At 37.1% G+C, this 24,801-nt stretch overlaps 1 protein-coding gene across 4 annotated transcripts in view; it reads left to right on the top strand.

The window, feature by feature from the left end:
* Positions 1-24,801, top strand: part of LOC106059290 (inactive tyrosine-protein kinase transmembrane receptor ROR1-like) — a 348,350-nt gene that overhangs the window by 87,446 nt on the left and 236,103 nt on the right. The window lies entirely within an intron of this gene.

The raw sequence follows: 24,801 nt of genomic DNA, 5'->3' as shown, positions 1-24,801 counted from the left end.
TCTGGCTTCTATTTTTTTGCTCCCCCCTCCCTCTCCATCCCACGCACACACAAACACACATACACGTTTTTCACCCACCGCCACGGTATATACATAACTGGTGGTCGTCGAAATCTTGTGAGGTCCACCGGATTCAATAAAGGATGGGGATGTTTCAATCGTGCTCAGTTTGAGAATCATTTGATACTGCTGCCATTTGCATGGAACTTGGTGCCGGGAACAAGATGGTAAACTTTGATAAACACGTTACAGAGAGGAGGGAGAAAGGAGGAGGGAGAAAAGATGTGTGTGTGTGTGTGTCAAGGGGGCAAGGGTGCTACTGGTTGCCTGAAGTCCTTGCAGAAATGAACTTTGACACTACTTTAGAAACTACTTTGCCCTTAAGTCAAACACTGTGTGCGATGTACTTTCTTGGTTCTGTGGAAACCGACTAGATAAAGCTGCTCAGATGGACACCAAACGAGAGATATTGGTAATGTGCCAAGACACAAGAAGAAAAATTGATTCATGAAACTTGAACAGTGAAAAGTCAATTATGACCTTGATGTGTCAAATACTATATCATCAACCTTGATGTATCAACTAGTTTCATAACAACCTTAAAATATGAAACGTACATCATGAAATTATTTTTTATTTCTTAGAGTTATCAACTCGGTATGCAAAGTCACCTTAACCTTTGAACTCTAAGACACTTTTTTATTTATTCATCAGAGTTTGATATAAAAGTGAGATACCACTCTTGCAGTGTTTGTCCATACTTTATGTGCTTATGTATGGGTGTTCGATATAAGTGAATTGGATAAAATGAGCTTTGTAAGAGTCTCGTATATATATATTAGTCACATGACTTGGTTAACACGACTGGATTACACGACTTAAGCTATTTCTGTAACCTGTTATTTGTGCCTTCATTGTAGGCCTATTTATCTGACATATCTATTTCAATACAGTTCATCCCCATAATTAGACGAACAAATTAATTCATTTTGTCGTAGCTCGGCCAAGGGAAGAAGGGGGGGGGGGAGAAAGCAAGGACTGGAATACAACCGATTAAATAACATCGCCTTTATAATAAAAACAAGCAAAAATATTTTGAAAAAAAAAAGCTTTTAAAGGAAAAAATCCGCTTAACCACTGCCATTTTTCTTAATACTGTAGGATTTATTTTCCTCTTTTTACATAAAACATTTAATTAACATTAATTAATAACTACGGGTTAATTTTTTGATTGAATCATATGTTGTCATCGACAATGAATAATTATGTAAAAAAATCAAAACCTGAATTGGAATTGGGAGTACATAAGCGTGTAAAGGAATCCTGCCAGAACAAAGTGAAATTTATAAATATGTATCTCTTTAATGGTACTAGATAGTTTCTATCTTACATTCACACACAAGATTTTAATACGCATATTATCAGTATGAAAAAAGGTAAGAATACTTTTAAATATTTTTACAATTGTTACGATTTGGTAGTTGTTTTAAACATCTTGTTTATAAAATACACATTTATAAAAATTAAAAAAAAAGACTAGCATACATTTTATTTTTATAAACACATTCAATCTTCAATGAACACTCCTGAAAACAATTATTTTGAACAAAAATATTACTGGTTTTATTAAAACGCCAATTTGATATTGACGCCATGTTTAACTGAGTGTAAATAATTTGCAAATAAAATAAAATATAGAGATTTAAAAAAAAAATCAAGAAAAATCAAACTACTGACATGACGCGTCAAAACGTCTGCTACGCTCTTTTATTTACTTATGAATGTGAGATGACAACCATTAGATTATATTTTTATTTTGAATAAATACTTTTCTTTCTCTCCGTATGGCTGACACTATTACCTGTTGACACAACCTTCACAGGAAGAGTCTCTCTTTTTTTTTCCACATAAGATATAAAATATTATTTCTACACATAACAAAAACATCTCGGAATTAAAGCAGAACAAAATAAACCCCCTCGCAAATTAACTATGTTGGCCGACACGAGACTAGGAACAAATTTCTGATTGGTCAGATCAAGTATCCAATTAATAAGGGCATTCATTCTGGATTTCTTGAGGAGTGTAGAATTACCTTCTCCTTGTTACCAAGTTTTCTCCCCTGCCATAGCGGGCCTTATTTTTTTTATTTTTTTTTTTAAAGACGAATGTTATGCGAGTCTAGATTTTTTTAATTCTCCACTTCCCAAGAAAACAGAAAGCAAAGCCTCGAGGAGCCTGGACAGCATTGAGAGCTGGAGGTGAGTGGCACACACAGGTATGTACGCACATCAAATGAGTACTCTCCAGACAAACGTTTGAGGTGTGCCAAGGTTAAACGTTCCACTTTTTTCAGGTTTGTCTGAAAAAAAAAGTCAGGGTTTAATCATGATTATTTCTTGGTGAGGGTTCAATCACGATTACCTCTTGGTGAGGGTTTAACCATGAATACCTCTTGGTGAGGGTTTAATAAAGATTACCTCTGGTAATGATTTAATAATGATTCACCTATCCCTTAATAATAATAATAATAATCTTTATTATCTATAAGGAAATTTATCTTACATTAGTCAGTAGAACTGTCGGGGCACCGCACAAGATCTGCAAACTGCTTTCTCCATTTCTCTCTGTACTTTGCCTTGGTTAGAATTTCCTTCACTGACAGGCCTGTCCTTTCTTTGATGTTGTCTTTCCATCGCTTTCTCTGACTGCCTTTTCTTATTCTTCCTGGTACAGTCCCCTAAAAGAAAGCATTTGCGAGCCCTAAGGACCTTGTAGAGTTTAAGTTCTGAATATTATGATTTTAAAAAAAAGAAAGAAATATCACTATAATCTCAGGAGACATCCGAATCTTTAATCCTCATGGAGACCTAGATGAATAATCCAGGAGATCGAGATATATAGACCCAATATATCTCCAGCTCTTAAATCTCTATAGTTATCTAGATCTATAAAATCTATTGAGATTTAGAACATGTACTTCTATGGAGATCTGGATGTAGGTTTTATTTCTCTTCGGTACCTATTGAACGATCTTACAACAATTTCTATGTTGGCAACTCTTTCAGTCACTTAGACTCATCGTGTTTCTAAACTGAACAGTCTAAGGTATGATTCTCATTGCGCCAGAGTAAAAGTATTGTATATATGTATTAATAATCCATTAGTGTGGTAGAGATCCCTATAACGGTACGACACTATCTAACAGACAAGGTTAGCTAGAACTTTTAATATTCTAGCTGCGACATTAGAAAGTAAATTGAATAAAGAACGAAAGAGAGAGAGAGAAGGAGAGACAGAGAGAGGAGGAGAGAGAGAGAGAGGGAGAGAGAAGAGAGAGTGCGTGAGTGTGAAAGATCGAAAGCGTTAAGAGAGAGAGAGAGAAGAAAGATGCAGAGAGAAATGGAAGAAGTAACTATTAGGTTGCGGCTTGTCACACGTAGCAATCTATTGACTCAGCTGTCTCGGAAAAACAACTTTGATAACTGAAAAACATTTGATTATAATTGAATAAAAACAACTCGTTTTAACAAAATTGACTTTAAAATCTTATTTCATTTAGGGCTACATTTTTACAATATCTGACAACTTTTTAAAAATTGATAACTTTCAACATAACATTTTTGTTTTCTTATATACGAATGTGGTAGTGTTGTTTACATTTGAAGGCCTCATTGATTTCATTGTTATTTGAATGTGACATTAGTCTAGATCTATAAATCTTTAATTTAATTTTTAAAATGCTACACTAATTCACTAATTAATATGCTTGTGTATATTAGGCCTAGATCTAGAATGTCATTTAGAAGAGTATAAAAATGTAACTTAGCTTAAAGTGGGTCAACGATACGGAACTACCCAATTATTTATGCTTCAAATCAAAAGATGATCAAAAATACCTACACGTCACGTCTACACATCTACAAATTTACACATCTACAAATTTACACATCTACACATTTACACATCTACACATTTACACTTGAAAACCATCGACACATTCAAAATGTCAATTCAAGCTTCAATACTTTAATACCCAAACTGTTTGAGATTTTTCACGCTCCAAAATAAAATAAATTGAGCCTGTTAATTGTTCTGCGAAAAAGTTCCAGTCACAATTTTCAAACTGTTTCGTTTTCAATTAGATTTAGGCTTTGAATTGTCGAGATATGGTCGAGTCGAAACCAATGTCTGTAAGTGAGGCACATTTCTGTAAGTGAGGCACATTTCTGTAAGTGAGGCACATTTCTGTAAGTGAGCACATTTCTGTAAGTGAGCACATTTCTGTAAGTGAGCACATTTCTGTAAGTGAGTACATTTCTGTAAGTGAGCACATTTCTGTAAGTGAGCACATTTCTGTAAGTGAGCACATTTCTGTAAGTGAGCACATTTCTGTAAGTGAGCACATTTCTGTAAGTGAGCACATTTCTGTAAGTGAGCACATTTCTGTAAGTGAGGCACATTTCTGTAAGTGAGGCACATTTCTGTAAGTGAGCACATTTCTGTAAGTGAGCACATTTCTGTAAGTGAGCACATTTCTGTAAGTGAGCACATTTCTGTAAGTGAGGCACATTTCTGTAAGTGAGGCACATTTCTGTAAGTGAGCACATTTCTGTAAGTGAGCACATTTCTGTAAGTGAGCACATTTCTGTAAGTGAGCACATTTCTGTAAGTGAGGCACATTTCTGTAAGTGAGGCACATTTCTGTAAGTGAGCACATTTCTGTAAGTGAGCACATTTCTGTAAGTGAGCACATTTCTGTGAGATTTGAAGAAGCTGGTGTTGCTGTCGTAACCATGGAAACATTGGGCTTAGGAGGAGAAGAGTGAGCCTAATGTCGTGATGCTATTGAGTTCAAACACTTTCTAATGGATCAAACTATTTGGCTGGGTCTTTCCTTTGCTCGGTTTCTTTTGTGTGTTTATTTGCTTCTGTGTCTGTGTTTGTGTGTATGTACATGGGAAAGTTTGTGCCGCCCAGAGAACAGTCTGACCAAACAGTCTCACCTAACAGTTTATTCCATGAAATTTTTTATAGTAAATTCTAGGAAATGATTTGGCGCCGGCTGGCTGATCAAAATGGTTTTTTTTTTTTTAAATCTAAATAAAATTTTAAACATAAATTTCTATCTGTCAATCAAATGCCAGACAAATGCCAGGCTACATCAACAGCAACTAATCAGGAAACAAATAATGATGTTCGAATTTCTTTTTAATTGCAACTTTTATTTTCTTATGCGCTTCATTCGTTTCGTTCATTTTTAGCCAGAAAAAGTTTTGAATGACGCGATCAAATTCATTTCCTACTTTTAATGAAAAAATGTGTTTGTTTTTAAATGTGCTTCTGTTGAGCAGCTCGATGAATATGATCAGACGTTAGGAACCTGCCCAAATAAAAATAATGAGCTTTACATTTCTTTAAAAAAAATAAATCAATAAATAAATGTCTTCCAGAAAATAAAATCATCAAATAATGTTAACTAGGGATGATGCCTCAACAACGTATCCAATGATGATAGCTCCATTTTCATCGAAATCCTGTGACAAAATGTTGAGAATGTGATATCAGACGTCCATTATCGCGTCGCGATAATCAAACGCTAGGGATAACCTCCTTTTAAATGAGTCCTTTCAAATAATAACAATAGTATAAAATCTAGACGTATAAACGAAACTTTTTTTTTACAGGCTATAATTGAAAAAAATACAACACTTTTAAACTTCTCGTAGCGAGGTGGAGAAATTTCTCAATTAATTATATGTAGGTCTGTGATTATGACTAATATTTATAGAATAAAATGGTTTTGGAAATTAAATTTTAAAATCTTCATTTTTGTAATTAAAATACGATTTTGAAATTAGAAGTTTGAAATATGGATTTCCGAGTAAAAATAGTTTTGAAATTCGAATTTCCAGGGCATAACAATTTTGCTGGAGTGAAGAACAACGCACATACACAAAAGTATTATCACTAACCTAGATAACACCATCCACCTCTTTCACCTACTCCCAGAATTTTTGTAAAGCTAATACTCAATTTCCATCTTCTAGATGTTTGAGTCTAGGCCATCCTAGGTGAGTAGTGGCAACACACAGCTCAGACATCATGCTTAAGTGGCCTGTCAGGGGAGGCAGCCCAAGATTATATTGTCGTTTATAATCGGTGGCGATCTAGCGCCCTCAGACCGCACCATCTTCCGCCTCCATCTCCGGATACGTAATGAAAAGAATGCCGCTTACAGTAGGGCGCCTATCTTGGTTTTATCATCTCTAGCCACACGACATCAAGCGCCCTTCGCATCTCTTTGTCCAAGTAAATTTACGGCAAGAGAGGAATAATTTGTTGTGGAAAATAATTTGTCATCGAGAATAATTTGTTACGGAGAATAATTTGTTATGGAGAATAATTTGTTAATAATTTGTTATGGAAAATAATTTGTTATGGAAAATAATTTGTTATGGAGAATAATTTGTTAATAATTTGTTATGGAAAATAATTTGTTATGGAGAATAATTTGTTATGGAGAATAATTTGTTAATAATTTGTTATGGAGAATAATTTGTTAATAATTTGTTATGGAAAATAATTTGTTATGGAGAATAATTTGTTATGGAGAATAATTTGTTATTAATTTGTTATGGAAAATAATTTGTTATGGAGAATAATTTGTTATGGAGAATAATTTGTTAATAATTTGTTATGGAATATAATTTGTTAATAATTTGATATGGAAAATAATTTGTTAATAATTTGTTATGGAAAATAATTTGTTATGGAGAATAATTTGTTTTGGAGAATAATTTGTTATGGAGAATAATTTGTTAATAATTTGTTATGGAGAATAATTTTTTATGGTGAATAATGTGTTAATAATTTGTAAATGAAAACATTTCATTCCGAATGTGTGTTGGAAGTTCCCAAACAAAATAATGAAAGGTTGAAACATGTTAATACATTTTCTACTTTGTCTTGAGGTAGTTGAAATATACAACACGGTACTTAAGGCCGAAGTGAGGGGACTACTCATGGACTACTGCATTCAATGCACTTTCAAAGTGCACATCTTACAACAGTGTCATTGTTTAAAAAAATACTTGATCTATCTCGGTATTTCGTCTTAATCTGGTAATATGGAGCACAGTGACGTAATAGGCGGGATGCAGACACTTCAGCCGACCAGCTGCTCATCCTTAAAAAGGGGGGGGGGGTAAGAAATTTAAAATAGATAAATACATACTGAATTAAAAAAAATAATGGTGCATACACACAGGATCAAATTTTTGATAGAAGATAATTGTGAAATACTGAAGTCCTGATCAGGGAACCATGGACCCTCCCCCTAGCAGCAAAACAGTACCATCCGCACCCCCCCCAACCCACCCAAAAACGTTTTCTTCGGCACTATTTCGCCAACTCGCACTTCGGCACCCAGAGGTCAACAGTCACATGACCCACACAGTCCCACGAAGAAGGACAGGGAAGTTAAATATACCAATGCTGTTTATATGTAATCATTCCCCTGGCTTTAATTTAAGTTTTTATTCTCAGTAAAGTCATCAAAACAGGATAGCGGCATCATCAAGCCTAGAGCCTCCACTTCAATCCATCCATTGGGACGCATGAGAATAATTGTATTGACCATTTCGAGACCGGATAATTCTAAATCATTGACCTTTAGATCTAGTCATAGCTTCTTGTAGTTTCTAGAACCTTACTTCTAAGCTGTATATTCAAATTAACAAATAACTATTTAGTGCGTCTTAGAAAACTGGCCAATTGTTCTATAGATCTAACGTTGATAGCATTCGTTTACAATTTTAAACAAAAGTCTATTTTTTAACAAGCTTAAAGCAATGCACTCTGTCTGTCTGTCTGTCTGTCTGTCTAGTTGAAACCTTGTACCCGTTATTTCTCCCTAACCCCATTCTCAGAACAAGTTGAAACTTTGCACTATCATTCCTTGTTTATGAAAACACATGAATCAATAAAAAAAAATTAACCAATAAGTTAAGTAATCGGTAGTAATTTAATTAATTTAATTTTTTAAAAAGGAAGATAAATTCTGCAGTATTTAGATATTGCAGTAATTATATAGCTCTTTCACTTATATAAGCTTTTTTTCTAAAGTATTTTTTGGGGGGCTTTCAATTCTTTTAAAGCCTTAGTTACAATCATTGATTTATCTGAAACCAGATAGTCTCCCCCCCCCCCCCCCGCCCGCTCCTAGACAAGAGTCGTTCCCTTCCATGTAATGGACAGACGAGACGTTCTAAGTATGCTCACTATGTCGCCTTCAATAGCTTGTAGGTTAAAAGGTAAGGGAAAGACAACCAATTTCCCTTGTGATGATTTACATTATTCTCGCACTGGTTGTCGCCCTCTACTTCGACTAATTATTGTTACCTTCTTCTTTGGCTACATGACTCACTCCACGAGAAGAACCCGACTAGCAGGTGACCATGTCATATTTCATTAGGGAAAAAAAAACGTGGACGCCCGATGGGGGAGGAATATGAATGGTAAGGGGCGAGAGAGGGAGTATGAGGGGGAACCCCCTAAACTATTATCTATATTAATCTCTTTTTTTTTTTTTTTCAAGAAGGTCTTTCGGTACTCTCTAGTTCAAATAATACTGCACTGCATTTCATGATGATGGCATCCATAGTATGTTTGAGATTTTCACTCTTTAAAATATAATTGAGAATCGTTTTAAATGATGGTGCATTCACACAGGATCAAATTTGAATATACAGCTTAGAAGTAAGGTTCTGAAAGCTACAAGAAGCTATGACTAGATCTAAAGGTCAATGATTTAGAATTATCCGGTCTCGAAATGGTCATTACAATTATTCTCATGCGTCCCAATGGATGGATTGAAGTGGAGGCTCTAGGCTTGATGATGCCGCTATCCTGTTTTGATGACTTTACTGAGAAAAAAAAACTTAAATTAAAGCCAGGGGAATGATTACATATAAACAGCATTGGTATATTTAACTTCCCTGTCCTTCTTCGTGGGACTGTGTGGGTCATGTGACTGTTGACCTCTGGGTGTCGAAGTGCGAGTTGGCGAAACACTTGTTGTGGGCTAATCTAATCTGACTTCGACTATGTATCATTTATTACTTAACATTAGCCACAGAACATTACAAATTGAATATAGCTGATAACAACATTCAGTTCTATAAAATGAGACTTTATTAACCACTTGGAAATCCGTCCAGTCTTCCTAAAACGTCGCTATATCTAACTGCTATTCAACTACTATTTAAAACACAGCCTACTTCTAACAAAACGCCATGTTGGTCTCTTGTTCGCCTAAGTCTAATATATTGTGTATAGTTTTAGCGACGGTAAAAGTATACACAATATATTTATCTAACAAAACTAACCTACTCTCTAAACTAGTACATTACACACTGCCGATGAAAACGTATTTGGGTTTGGGGGGGGGGGCGGATAGTACTGTTTTGCTGCTAGGGGGAGGTGTCTAATCAGTAGTCCCCCCTGATCAGGACTTCATTATTTCACAATTTTCTTCTATCAAAAATTTGACAGACAGACAACAGACAGACAGACAGATAGATAGATAGATAGATAGATAGATAGATAGATAGATAGATAGATAGATAGAACTTTGAACACCTGGTTTCAAAGTTTATATAAAACAGAAAAATTCCCTTTTTTTAAGTATATATGCAGATTTTTCAAGTTACCGGAGGCCTCCTTTTTATGTAGATGATGAGGGAAGTAATATAATGTTTATTATAATAGAACATTGCGAATGAGACTAGTTTCAGTACTCATGCATATGGATCTAATTTGACTAACACAATAGACCTACCTCTCTCTCTCAAAGGCGCCTGGAGGCCTAGTCACAGTGTTAGTTCCTTGCGCTGCTCTCGCCAGTGTCTCGCGACTTGCTCAGATCACGTGTTTAGGACACTATAAATTCTAGTCAGATTTCCAGAGAGGCATCAAGTTTAAATTTTTTTTTTTGTCTTGACCTCATTGGCTCCCGTATGTTGATCATGTGACATCTTCTTTCAGTGTTTAGCTAAAGGTAAATTTAACAGTCAACTAGAGTTGTTTTTCTTTGTGTATTTTATACTTTTCATTTAAATATTAATACTGACTCTAAGTTAGATCGATATAAACATATACTTATATTATATATTCCATAATATACCCATACTCCAACATTGTTAGGACAGTACAAAGAATTTAGTTTAGAACTACCATAGCTATTGTTTAAATCAGTGATGCCCATTCTTGCTCATCCTGCGGGTCATTTTAATTTCCAACCCTCGTGTCGCGGGCCACATCAACAAAAAGATAGATACACGACATGAAATGAACCTGAAACTTTTAGAAATTAAAAACCTGTGGATCTAGTACCCGTAGTTGAACAATCTTTTAGTCGGGGCTCAAACCAAGAATGCCTTTTATATATATATATATATATTTTTAAACAGCCACACTTTCTTTAGAACAAACTTGTTGGCTTTTTATAATGTTCGCAAACAAGTAAAGATCTGTTCACTTTTCCTTGTAGATTCTACATTCAGAGTTCCATCTCATAAATTAAAAGCCATGGTACCAATCCATTAGAGAAAAAAATTAGAGTCCTAGCGTACGTTAAGATACACTTTTCAACCACTTAATTTTTTGAACCGACGCTTTGGCGGGCCGGATGAAACCACGTCGAGGGCCGGATCTGGCCCGCGGGCCGTATTTTGGGCATCACTGGTTTAAATTATCATATGTTGTAGTATCCAATCACCATAACCATCGTTTCTAATGACAATATCTGTAGTTTTAATGACAATATCTAATGACAATATCTGTAGTTTTAATGACATTATCTGTAGTTTTAATGACAATATCTGTAGTTTTAATGACAATATCTGTAGTTTTAATGACAATATCTAATGACAATATCTGTAGTTTTAATGACAATATCTGTAGTTTTAATGACAATATCTGTAGGTTTAAAGGCAATATCTGTAGTTTCTAATGACAATATCTGTAGTTTTAATGACAATATCTGTAGGTTTAAAGGCAATATCTGTAGTTTCTAATGACCTAGACATGGGAACTTCGTATGAAGACAGTGTGAAGGCAGTAGATACTAACTTGGAACTACTAGACCTATTGATTCACCACCAATACAAATACATGCTGACCTCCCACTCTATAAATCTTAAGACAATCTTCAATTGTATAAGTCATTACACTCGGGAGATAGCTTGACCGAATAAATTCCATCATCTCAATAGCTTTTTTATCCAGCGGTCAGTTCCGGTCACTCCAGCACTTTGTCCACTGATTAAAACGTCTAACTGCTGACCACTGCGAATGACGTCCTCGCCCAATGCTCAGAGATGAAGTTCTCACAGACGTAGATTCTAACGAGTCGGGTACACAAGAGAGACAGGATGTCGCGCTCTTGTCAGGACATGTTTCTGCTTACATTTCTGGTCTACCACTTTTTACTGATGTCACTTGTGGTGTACTGAGGTCAGAGAAGATTTGTTTGGGGTCAGAGAAGATTTGTTTGGGGTCATCGTGTTTTTTTTTTTTGTTTTTTTTTTTTACTAGTGAATTGAGATTTATAATGAAACAAATCAACTAAAGAGAGAGAGTGTGTGAAAGAGAGTATGAAGAAGATAGGTGGAGACCATTGCAGCTCACTTCTACATTCGACAAATATATAGACATATCAATCAAGACACATTTTAAAACAGACCACGACCCATATACTTACATTAAGATACATTGATTGAATACTTAATAACGACAGATAGACAAATGTATCATGACACATCTAAATATATCATGACACACATATTATCATATATCACGATACATAGATAAATAAACCACGACACATAGATAAGTAGACCACGACACACAGTTAGATAAATAGATCAAGACACATAGATAGATAAATAAATCAAGACACATAGATAGATAAATAAATCAAGACACATAGATAGATAAATAAATCAAGACACATAGATAGATAAATAAATCAAGACACATAGATAGATAAATAAATCAAGACACATAGATAGATAAATAAATCAAGACACATAGATAGATAAATAAATCAAGACACATAGATAGATAAATAAATCAAGACACATAGATAGATAAATAAATCAAGACACAAAGATAGATAAATAACGACACAAGACATAAATCAGGACACACATGTAGGTGAACAGATATATATGTTGAAATTATGGCTATAGCTACCGAAAGCAATAAACCAATCTACAGATAAAAAAAAAAACCCACATTGCTAGAGGACTCTCGGTTCATGACACGACCTTCTGTTGACATAAGTTAGTATTCATAACGTCAGAAGGCTCTCAGCCCGGTGTACATCAGCTCCGTACCACAATAGCGAGGAAACCGTTGTCCACATGGGCAGTAAACACACACACACACGAGCGCCCGTTCCCATGATGAGGCCGTTAGTTCATTATTAGAGCCCCTCTAGATGTCCGAAGCGAAGTTGAATCAATATTGAAACATTCTATAGCAACAAACCCGGGCAGCGTGTCTCGTGTGACAGTCAATTCAAGATGGCGATAAACTAGGACGGAGACAGTGTCACGTGATACTGTGTCAACACAAACCATTGGACTAGACCGAGTCAATCATGTTCCACTTCTTGTTTTAAATTTACCTAAGAAAAATATATAAGAATAGAAACAAATAATGATATTTGTGACCTTTTATTTTTGGGCGGGGGGTGGGGAGGTGGTGTTCATTTGTTTACTTAAGTTTACTTTATTAGGTGTGTGTTGGAAGAACGCAGAGAGAGAGAGATGGCAAAATAAGTTTGGAATCGAGAATATGGAATTATTTTGAGTTTAGAGTATTGGTGTACATCTGATTCATTACCTCCAACATTTCTGACATATTTTATTAAAGATACCGAGGCTACTCTTTAAATCTTTCTTGATTGATCTAATATACCCCCCCCCCCACCTCCAGCCCCCATTCCGTTTTGTTATGATACAGATATTCATGCCACAGACACGTTAGATACATTGCCAGTGTTTGTCGAACATGTGAAATCATGGGAAATTAAATGTTTTCTTAAGTACGAAGCCCCCCCCCCCCAAACCATCCCTCGCCTTTTCAACTACTTGTCCTCCAAAATGAATGACTTACTAGCTTACAAATCTCTGACTTGTGTGCAAACGTCTGGGTTATGTGAGTGTCAGGGAGTTTGGGGCGTGTATATAAAAGGGTTGCATGTATATAAGAGGTGGGGAGTGTATGTAACAGACTTAAACTCTGCTAAGTCACTGGTTTTCCTGGCTGATTCAGGGCTTCTATGCTGTCATAGCACACAAGGGAAGAAGGATAAATTGTACGAAGTTGTCCTAACAAATGAACTGAAATTCGTTACCAGAAAAAGTAAACAAACAAGGCTACAAAGAAAATTTGTGTGGAAACACAAACTCAAAATCGGCCCCCGAAGTGGTCCACCCAGACAGGTAAAAAGGCAGGTTTCAATATTTTCAGAAAGAGCATCAGAATGAAATTATATCAAAGAAAAATGACAGAGAAGAATGGAGAAAGAAGGTTGACAGATCTTGTGTGATGTCCCAGCGGTCCGGCAGACCAAAGGATAGGTGAAAGTAAATGTGAAGTAAGATGTGAACCTGGCCTAACTAATGAATATCTAATTGATCTAATTGTTTTGTAAAGGGTCAATCTCTTATTCAAATCCTCAAGAAAAAATATTTCTTAAAAAAAAAATTCCTTTAGTTTACTGTGCTACTGCCATAGTGCAGCACTGCAGTTTACGTGATAATATGAAAAACTACTTATTAATTGTTGTTTTAAATTATGTCCAACTTATGTGCATACTAAATGGATTTTTTCTCTTTAAAAAAAAAAGTAAACATTTTTTGTGTGTAAATAAAGTAGTTAGTATGACAGAACTTACTTAACTTTTGTAAAAAAAATGATTTTTTGACAAACAATCTAAAACAATTTGCATAAATGTGTTTTAAAAAATATGGTAAATAGTCAAATCTTCTCAGCGCCAGAGTTCGTCCTTCAAGACTGTAAATGTGTTTTTTTTTTTGTTTTTTTTTTTTTGGGGGGGGGTGTTCATTCAAATGTGTATGTGTTTGAACACATAAATAAATGTGAGTGTAAGTATGTGTACTCGTTTGTGATAACATGTATATGTGCTTGTGCTATATTGGTAAATTGCGTGTGTGCGTGTGTGTTGTTGCGCCCTTGTGTATGTTAGCAAGTGCGTGTTCTCTAAGACAGCGTCTCTCAAAGTAAGTTACGCTTACCCCTGATCAAAACAAAAAGTCCACGCAAACGGTACTGAGACATTCTGACCCATGGCAGACGTATGCCAGACTAACGCCAGAGATCCACTCCTATTCGGGCTCAAAATAAAACTGGTCAAAGAAAGAGGGGGATCTATAAAGACAGAACGAAGACTTAAGAAACAATTAGATCTAAACTTGTTCAGGCCAATGGTTGTAATGGGAAAGTTCATTGGACAAACACATGAATGGTTCATGATCAAACACTTCATAGAGAAACACCGATGGTTGAGAGTAGTTTAGACAAGTTTCAATGTGTAACAAACGCAAGTGTAGTTTGTATGTGTGTTGTGTTAGAGAAACGGAGCAGAGAGAGCAAGAGAGAGAGCAGAGAGAGAGAGCAGAGAGAGAGAGAGAGCAGAGAGAGAGCAGAGAGAGAGAGAGAGAGAGAGCAAGAGAGAGAGAGCAGAGAGAGAGAGAGCAGAGAGAGCAGAGAGAGAGCAGAGAGAGAGAGAGATAGCAGAGAGAGCAGAGAGAGAGAGAGAGAGCAGAGAGAGAGAGAGCAGAGAGCAGAGAGAGCAGAGAGAGAGCAGAGAGAGAGAGCAGAGAGAGAGCAAGAGAGAGAGAGCAGAGAGAGAGAGCAGAGAGAGCAGAGAGAGAGAGAGCAGAGAGTGAGCAGAGAGAGCAAGAGAGAGAGAGAGAGAGCAGAGAGAGCAGAGAGAGAGAGAGCAGAGAGAGAGCAAGAGAGAGAGAGCAGAGAGAGATTCTCTTATCTCACAGCTCAATTCAAAGTCAAAATGAACAATGACCAGACAGCTGTTAGTTTCTTATCAAAAACACGAATCGAAATTACGTCTGCTCTCATAACAACTTTTCCCCCTACCCCCTCCTCATTTCCAGCTCTAGAACTTCCGGTCTGTGGCGTGAGGCTATCACAGCGGAGCCTCGCCAGGCAAATCTCTCAACGGCTGTATCAAAAAGTCCGATTCCCATAGGGGCTCCATATTGTCTCGGAGTCTCTTAACGCTATTCATTTCACACAAGCACTTGGTCCAGCACAACATGCAATCCAGACCTAATTATTGCATTATAGAGGGGGAAAATGGATTGGGGGGGGGGATAATTTTAAAATGAATTCCTCATCACCTCCTCCTCTTACAATTTCATGCGTCTGCTGTTCCCTCCCATACTTTAATCTGATTGGATTCAACGTCCCACATTTTCCCGCGTAATTTTACTCTTCGCTTACTAGGCCTACTTGTCAACATAAAAGTCGCTCAGAAAAGACTCAAAAGTATTTTAGTGTCTGGTCTTTGTTGTTAATTCTGTTTTGACCTCTCCCTCTCTCCCTGTTTGCCCCCCCCCCTTCCCATAAATATTTATATAGATCTATATATTTTTTACAAGTTCTTTTCTATCCAAGAACCAGCTCTTACCAGAACTTGTCTTTCCTAAACGTTCTCCAGATAGCGTTAGACAAACTTTCAACTCACAGCATGACCTTCACCTTAGGACCAGTGAGCGGCTACGGACAGCAGCCTTATACTCGTCTGGACTGATCATTTTGACATCCATCTCTGTATGGAGACAACCGCCGGCCTCGTTCACGTCTGCGAAGCTCATTTATTTGTCAGTTGTTGTTTTTTTGACATTTGATGTTTCGATGACATTTTAATGGACTTCTACGTATTCAGGCTGCGTCATTTTATAAACACATGAATTCAATGTATTTTATAAACACATGAATTCAATGTATTTTATAAACACATGAATTCAATGTATTTTATAAACACATGAATTCAATGTATTTTATAAACACATGAATTCAATGTATTTTATAAACACATGAATTCAATGTATTTTATAAACACCTGAATTCAATGTATTTTATAAACATATTTAGACTTCCATACTTGGGACTTCCCTGAGTCAAGGCAGAAATAATTTCACTTAATTTTGAAAAGACTTTGTACTAATTGAAATTAATGTTTGAAGCCAAACAGCAGCAATCAGTTATCAAGGACTTACACTTCCGCAACTATTCCATGGATTACTTGACTTCAATAGAAATAAAATTTAGGTACTCAGGAAAATTATCAAACCGTATTAAAAAATCAAATTCGTCACCAAGAAAAAAACAGTTTTGGAACAAACAAATGTATCATTCGGATATTAATTATTTATAAAGCAAAGAAGCGTTATATGGCTATGAAGACGACTAACTTTGTAACAGTTGCCAGGTCTTGTCAGTGACGTAATGTAAATCTCCAACTTTAAATTCAATCTCTGTCTTGAAATCAAAATTGGGATCTAACCCCAAGCGCTTTATCTCACGGACTTTCCGCCCCAAAAATCTGCTATTTTTTTTTTTATGAAGCAATTTACACTTATTAGTATTGATCACTAACATAAATCACTTGGATTGATCACTACTACAGATAACTAATCTAGACCCCTTGCACTGATTACGAGAACAAATCATTAGAATAAATCAATACTTATGATTAGTATATTACTTGTATTGATTTTTGTTTTGATCACTAGTTATTAGTTATAGATAAGTCTTGTTCTAAAAAAGCCGTTGATGTAAAATGTCGTATATCCATCTTAGAAATGGCAATTGTTATAACCCTTCGCCTCTCTATGGCATTCCCTTCTCCGCAATCCCTTCATTCCCCACACTGTATTCGCATTCCCCATCAGCATTTCAGTATTTGTATACCGGCAATGAGTTGATACTCGGGGTCCCCCCTCTCCCTGCCCTCCTCTCCACCAATCATTCTCCGTGTCTGCTTCTGTTTACTTATCTTGGCCGCCATGTTTATTGATACAGTGGGGGGGGGGGAGGAGTGTAGTAGGGGGCCCTGTTGGGCTCACGCCCTGCCCTATCTATACTACTCACTCACGAATCTTTTCTACCCTTCTCTTTTGTGTGGGTGTGTGTGAAGGATGTTGACTTTTTGTGGTGCGGGCGTGGACTAGCTGTAGGAAGGAACAAAGGTTTGGTGAATAGGCAAAAGCTCGGAGAAAAGTTTATAATTAATTAATGGGGAAATTATCTTATCTTATCTTATAAATTACACAGGTTTGTTCAAAAGAGAAGATAATGACGTCCTACGTGTATCCATGAGTTAATCTAGCTGTGTGTGTAGAATGGAGACTCTGCTACTCAAGTCATTGGTTTTCTTGGCTAATTTATGCAACTGTTACAATGAAAACTTGTATGAAAATGTCTTGAATTTATGACGTTTTCTTTGTGTCTTTCTGAGTATTAGGGTTAGGGTTAAGGTTAATGTTAGTTATTAGGCAGTGTGTGTGTGTGTCTGTGTGTGTCTGTGTGTTTTATAAAATAATCGAGAAATGTAAAATGGTGAAATGGTGAAATGTTCTTTTCACTTGGGTTTCCCTATGTGTGAACTCCATTCTTGAGAGTTGAAAATACAAGCTCCCCTCAAATCTTTGGTTTATCTCTGTTGTTCTCTTCAGTTGGTTACCAAGGTAACAGCGTTCAATAGTACCTGGATGAAACAGATTAAGAATCGCTGTTCTGAAATGCTCGACCACTCGCTCCATCGAAGTCATGTGCGTGAGGCGTGAGGCTTGAGGCTTGAGGCTTGAGGGTGTGGTGGGAAAGACATTTTTTTTTGCTTTGAAAAGTAATTAATCCAATACTGATATTGATGATAGTGGCTTGGGGTGGGGGGGGGGGGGGGCGGGAGTGGGCTCCCGCAGTAGTTACTGTATTTCTCATCACAGTGTTTCTCTCCCGCCACTGCCAAGGAAGTTTCTCTTTCTTTCAGCACCGCCCCCCTCCCCTCCCTTTTTGTTAGCACATGCACCATCATAGCGAATTTGTAAACATCATTTGGTTGGGGGGGGGTAGTAAGAGGGTCATCAAAATCGTTCAATTAAACAACGCTTGATTACAAAATGACGAAGGTGTGACGATGTGTGGGGCGACATGGGCGTCACATTTCGCCAGGGACGGAATCGGAGGTGGGGGGCAAACCATCATGGCTAGAGATAAGAAGATTAATTGTGAACAGTGCGCGCGCGAGTGGTGTGAGTGTGTGCAGGTCTCGATTCTTTATCGGCGCCCGGTGCCTAAACAAAGGTGCCCGTCTAGTCCGATAGATACGGGGAGTTGTTGCCATTGCTGAGTGTTGCAATCTAATCGTTGGTGCAGCCTCTGTGTGTGTGATTGTGTATGTATGTGTGTGTGCTGGGGTTGCTGCTGATTAGTTTATCATGACATGAGTCACATCTGCCTGTTAATCCAGTAGTTCTATCAGCACAATTGTTAGGTAACTTGTAGAACATCAATGATTATTCCCCCCCCCCCCTCTTTTTTTTTTTCTTGAATAAACTCCAATCTAGTCTGGGTTGAAAAACTCAGGTCTTATCTTTTCTGTCTAGCTAGAATCTTGTCTATCATTTTGATATGTATTTTAAGTACTTTTCAGATATAATGTTTACGTGTCTGTATCGTAGTAAAAAAAAAAAAGTGAAGTCACTCTTTCAGATTGTCTGTATCGTATTGCGTTAAATAAAAAAAAAGAAACCCTGGTTTGAATGTATTTTCTGTATTACAAGGGTAAGTAAACCACGCCCCCAAAAAAGTTTTTAATGCCGCTCTCCTTAAAAAATTTTGATTGTAGCCTGAATTCTATAAAGTTATTAACTGCCATTTCTTATAAGTATTTTTATTTCTGTTGGAATTTTCTAGAGTCATCCGACTTGGAAGTTTATTGAAGGAACTAGACATAACAAACATTTCTAGACGGGGTAAGGCGATATAGTATTGGCTCAGCTAAATAGGGACAATTGATTGATTGAACAAATAGAAAGAGGTTGTTTCACCCAGACAACTGTCTGAATAGATCCATTGTTTGAGTTTTTAATCTGTCTGGAAGAGTTGTCTGTTCTATGTTTTGACACTCTTTTGTGGAAGCTTATGTGTCGTTGTTTTTTTGTGTAAAGAAGGGAGCTAATTTGAGTCTTGGTCGACATCTTTACTGTTACGTCACCAGTTGTTGTTTTTTTTTTCTGTTACTTCTGCTTTAAAAAAAAACAAGAAGAGTTTCGTATCTTGACTTCCTGATTACAAGTCTATATTATTATTAATAGTATCAGTAAGATAATCCTCTTCATCCGGCATGAATGGAACATTTTTCAGAGTGACTAATAAGATAATTGACCGGACTCCCACATCTGCATAAAAGTATACTTCCTATAAATTAACATTTTCGGTGTGTACAGGGGGCTACTACCAGGTGAGGGAGTTTTAAAGAGTCTCAAAACATAATCTGGCAGACACAAGCGAGGTGATCTCCCTTTTTGTTTGGTGTCTCTTTTAGAATCATTTACTTTTTCTTGGTGAAAAAAGAAAAAAAAGTGAGTTTTTGTGTGTGTGAGAGAGAGAGAAAGATAGACAGACAGACAGAGATAGAGACACAGACAGACAGAGAAAGAGAGACAGACAGACAGAGAAAGAGAGACAGACAGACAGAGAAAGAGAGACAGACAGACCGAGAAAGAGAGACAGACAGACCGAGAAAGAGAGACAGACAGACCGAGAAAGAGAGACAGACAGACCGAGAAAGAGAGATTGATTAAGACAAATGATAAAATCATGTCTAAAGCCTCTACACGTCCCGCTGTCTACGTAGGAGCGGGAAATCCCGAAGTAAGCATGTCATACACTGGGTTAATGGAAAACGAAGTTCTCTGACATTACGGAGAAAATCAAACGTTGGTGTCGTGTTGGAATCCTGGTGACCCCTGGCCTCTACTGACATTGTTTTCTCACTCATATCCTGGGCTCATAAATTGACGTTTACGTCTGCGAATCGGGCAAGCCCCCCACTCCCTCGCCCTTTCAGAAACAGAACCCCCCCCCTCTCTTTCTGACTATGCATTTAACTCTCTCACCTATGGCATCCATTAAGGTTGCCAATAGTGTTGAGATGTAAAGCTAGCGACAAGTAATGGAGAGAGAGAGAGAGAGAGAAGAGAGAGAGAGAAGAGCGAGAGAGAGATAAAAAGAGTTGATGTACACAGACATTGTGGAGAGGATGATGGGGTCCATATTAAAGACGTATTACTTACAGTTAGCTTAGACTTCGGACTATAGCAAATGGTGGGACATGATGTATCTTGTTCAATGCATTTCTGTTACCTTAAGGCAACATAAGCTATAGCTTAAGGCCTTCACTTGTTTGGGGGGGGGGCTTCAAAAAATCGTTCCAGGGCTATTTTCTAGGGGCCCTTCAAATACCTAAGGACCTTTAGTCTAAATCCGGTCCTGGATTTTTCATCTGGTGAATGACGTCATAACACATGCAGAAAGTCTTCAAATTAGCCACCCCAGTTTTCAATACCATCATTTATCATGAACAAGCAAAGTGCTTCAATCAGCCTTCACTTACAACTAAAGTTTTATATATATATATATATATATATATATATATATATATATATATATATATATATATATATATATAATTTTCTGCTTAGATCAAAACTTTATTTATTTAAAAAATGTTTGTTACACTACGACTTAGACTTGAGACTAAAACTCCTACAAAAACATCAACGAACACACACTCACACACACACCTATACACACACACACACTCACATAATAATAACCAAATAGAACACATCCATCAGTAATGTCAGCCACTTAAAAAAAAAATTTACTGGACGCTCAAAAAACACCTGAGCACATGTTCCAGACAACTTCTGGCAGATTTTGGAGAAAACTTAATCTTCAAGTCGATGAAGTCGACAGGGCGCCATGTTTTGTGGAGAAAGCGTGTACAACGGATTATATAGTTGCACTTCAACAACGACGGGCCAGCAGCTAGTGGCTGCATGATGTAGAATGATTATTTTTTCTCGAGTTATTGGTATGATATGTCCGTTTCGCCTTAAAGAAGATTTATATTAATCAATATTGACATATAAAATAATAAGCCCGATACTTCTTGGATACATTTATCGCACAACCTTCTGTATCTTATCTTATCTTATAAAATACAGACATTCCTTCTTAACAGAAGAATAGAGCAGGCAATGATTCATTGTCCTTAACAAAACATGAATCCATCAATAAAGTAAATAATTTATTAACTAATTAGTTGTAATTATGTTTGTATATAGAAAAAGGAAATAAATCTTATAGTATTGAAATATATGGTTATTAATGTGCAGTTCTTTACCTTATTATTTTTTTTTAAATTTAAGTTGCACAATTAAGCATTTAAGCTGCGGAATCTGAACTGCTTCTATCACAGCGAGGGAAGTGACGTTTCAAGTGACTCACTTCCTTGGTGGTCCAGGCACTTCATCAAGGCGTCATCTTTTTTTTTTTCTTTGACTGAGCGGTGAAATGATTCGTTTGACACTACAATCCTGTGCTCTCCTGTATATGAGTATGACTTGCTTTAAGGCACGCGCATCCAATGATGCGTGAGTGTAGGCTGCACGTAAGACAACAATGTGTTCATGCTTCATTTGATAGGCATCTGACAGGAACGACGTTTGATCTACATCCATTTGGGATCGTCTACCTGAGAGCTAGAGCTCAGACGTCAAATGAGAAAGAGAAAGCACTAATAAACGAATGAAAGACATTCTAAACACACACACACATTATCAGGGCCGGCCTTAAGTATTGCGGGGCCCAATGCGAACCGAATCGCGCAGGGCCCAATCTGGGTAGAGATAAGGATAATAAGTGTAAATTAAGATTTTGTATTAGAAAATAAATTTGCCTTTACATTACATTTTATTTAATGAAAGCCGACAATACCTTTCTTTTTTTTTTATTGCTTGTAGGATTGGCGTTCTCCATATTGAAAGACACCCTAAAATGACAATTTTGTCTATTTTATAGTAGATTTGTAAGGTTTCCAAGAGATTTTCAATAGTTTCAGGAGATTTCCAGGACTTTTTCGATTTTGCAATTTCAGGACATTTCCAAGAACTCTTGGCATATCAGGAGGCCGAGGGTACCCTGTTATAAGTTACAATGGTTTCATTAAATAATTTACACCTAGAATTAGCGCGGGGCCTATGAAAGTGCGGGGCCCACTTCAGCCACATTGGTTGCAGCGGCCTAACGCCCTGCACATTATATATATATATACACACACACCCAGAGGAAGAGAGAGAGACAGAAAGAAAGCGTGAAACAACGAATTGCAAAGATGTAGTTTTCATGAGAAGATGATGAATTACTTTTCTCTCCCCCCTCCATTTCTCCATACCGCTTATCTCTCACTTCCCCTCCTCTCTCTCTCTCTCTCTCTCTCTCTCTCTCACATACACACGCACTCTTTCTCCTACCTATTTACCCACCCCTCTCTATTAATGGGCCGGGGTAGGGGAGAGCAGTTCGAAGGAAAGATTTATCACTTAGCTCCAGTTGTCTGCTCTTCGTCATGTTCTAACAGTTAGTTACAATTACCAGAGAAAGCTCGGCCCACGTCTCGGGAGATGATAAACTTTCGTCTGCGACATGACATTCATTATATCTCTACTAGTTGCTGTTGTGCGCTTCATAAATGGTCTGGATAAAGAATGTCTCGTGATTGCAGCAGAGAAACTGATTTTTAAAAAGAAACACATTTTAAGAGCCATGAAGGCGACCAGCAAAGACTTCAACAGCGAAGAGATTGCGCGGAAGATCTCTTCAAAGAGATTGCTATTCTGATTTAGCTGAAGCAGAGACCATGTCCCAAAGAGCAAGACTTGAAAAAACTGAAGTTCTAAAGGCTACTATGAAATCAGCTTGACAAGCAATGGTAAAAGTGTTCAATCATAAACTGGTAAAACCTTATCAACTGATCTAGACCGACACTTCTAAATGTCATACTTTATAAGGGAGTTGATTTGACACCAGCATATTCTTAGACTTTTCATATTATTTTAAATTCTTGTGACGTCACATGCAAGTCCTAATTCTCTTTTTTTTTTGGCTAGTTAAACCCCTGAGGACTATGTTGCTAAAAAAAAAGTTCTTCCTAGCCTTTATAGATTGGTTGGTATTAAGTCAGCAATTAGCATAAGCATCACCAAAACGCGTCAGTTCTGCTTCTCAGTACAAAAAAAGTAAAGGAATCAAGAATACGGAGCTTCAAATTTATTTTGTTTGTTGGAGACCAATCTTTTCACACATTTCTAACTCATTTCCAACACTGGCTCTTCATCATCAATATCATGTCATAACACAAAGCACGCATAGATCAAGAGGCTCTGATGTAGGCCTTTTTTAAAAATGAGTTCTACTCTGTCATTACACACTAACACTGGTTATACCTTGTCTGTGTTGTTCTCAAGGACATGGCCGAATTTGCCTATAAGCAACACAAGCTAAAGCCTGGAGCTCACAAGAAATATTTAGCACTGACCTAATACCTGGACTTTAAGGGGTCCACACGAATCTCAAAAAGTTTAGGGCCTTATCAATCTAAATGTGGCACTGGTCGAGGTAACACTGTATTTGTATGGCATGCTTACACTCTTTTACCATGCAGTGGCGTGACACTTATCTCTGATAAGTTGTTACCTCACCAAGCTTTCTGTTTATTGAAACACAAAACTCGATTCTCTAGTGTACCGTTGGGCAGCTATAACATAGTACATGTCATGTTCATTCATCATTTGTTTTAGGACTAAAGCTTCGAGCGCCATTGAGATTTCTCTGAGAAAAAAAAGCGACATATTGTTGAACAAAATCGCCCTTGAGATATCCATGCGCGACAACATGCCAAAGTTCATCTTTCGAGGTTGAAGATGACTTTATATCCTTTCTTATGAACTCGAAGATGGGTGAGGGGCTCCGATCTTTGCTTTGAAAAGCAGATCCTTGGTACAGTAGGTTGGTCTATTGCTAACTTGTCTGCATTTGCACTTAATTTATTGGTTTGTCTATCGTCTGGCTTAATAACAAAGTGCATCCTCCAAATCAAAAGCCAAATGAAGACCATTAATTGGAGCAAAGGAAGACCCTTAATTGGAGCCAAAGTAAGACCATTAATTGGGGCCAAATGAAGACCATTAAATGGAGCCAAAGGAAGACCATTGATTGGAGCCAAAAGAAGACCATAAATTGGAGCCAAAGGAAGACCCTTAATTGGAGCCAAAGGAAGACCCTTAATTGGAGCCAAAGGAAGACCATTAATTGGAGCCCTGTGTTGTGTAGTTCTGTATAAATATTTCTCTTCCTATGACATGTAAATTGAAGTTGAGGTCTTAAGTGCTCAGACTGACAGATTTACACCCTCGTCTCTCCCAACACTTACTCCTGCCCCCAACTTCACACGTCCCGCTTACAAACGACGCCAATGACGGGACAAAATGCAACAAATCAAAATGGCCGCCCCTCGTGCTGACACCTGGCAAGTATCAAATGTCAAGAGCATGTCTAAGCAATGCCAAGGATCTAGAGAGAGAGAGAGAGAGAGAGAGAGAGAGAAGAAAAAAA

The sequence above is a fragment of the Biomphalaria glabrata genome, chromosome 5 (assembly GCF_947242115.1).
Source record: "Biomphalaria glabrata chromosome 5, xgBioGlab47.1, whole genome shotgun sequence".
Taxonomy (NCBI): Eukaryota; Metazoa; Mollusca; class Gastropoda; family Planorbidae; genus Biomphalaria; species Biomphalaria glabrata.
Note: the sequence above shows the minus strand (reverse complement) of the source record. Positions and strands in the feature narration are given on the sequence as shown.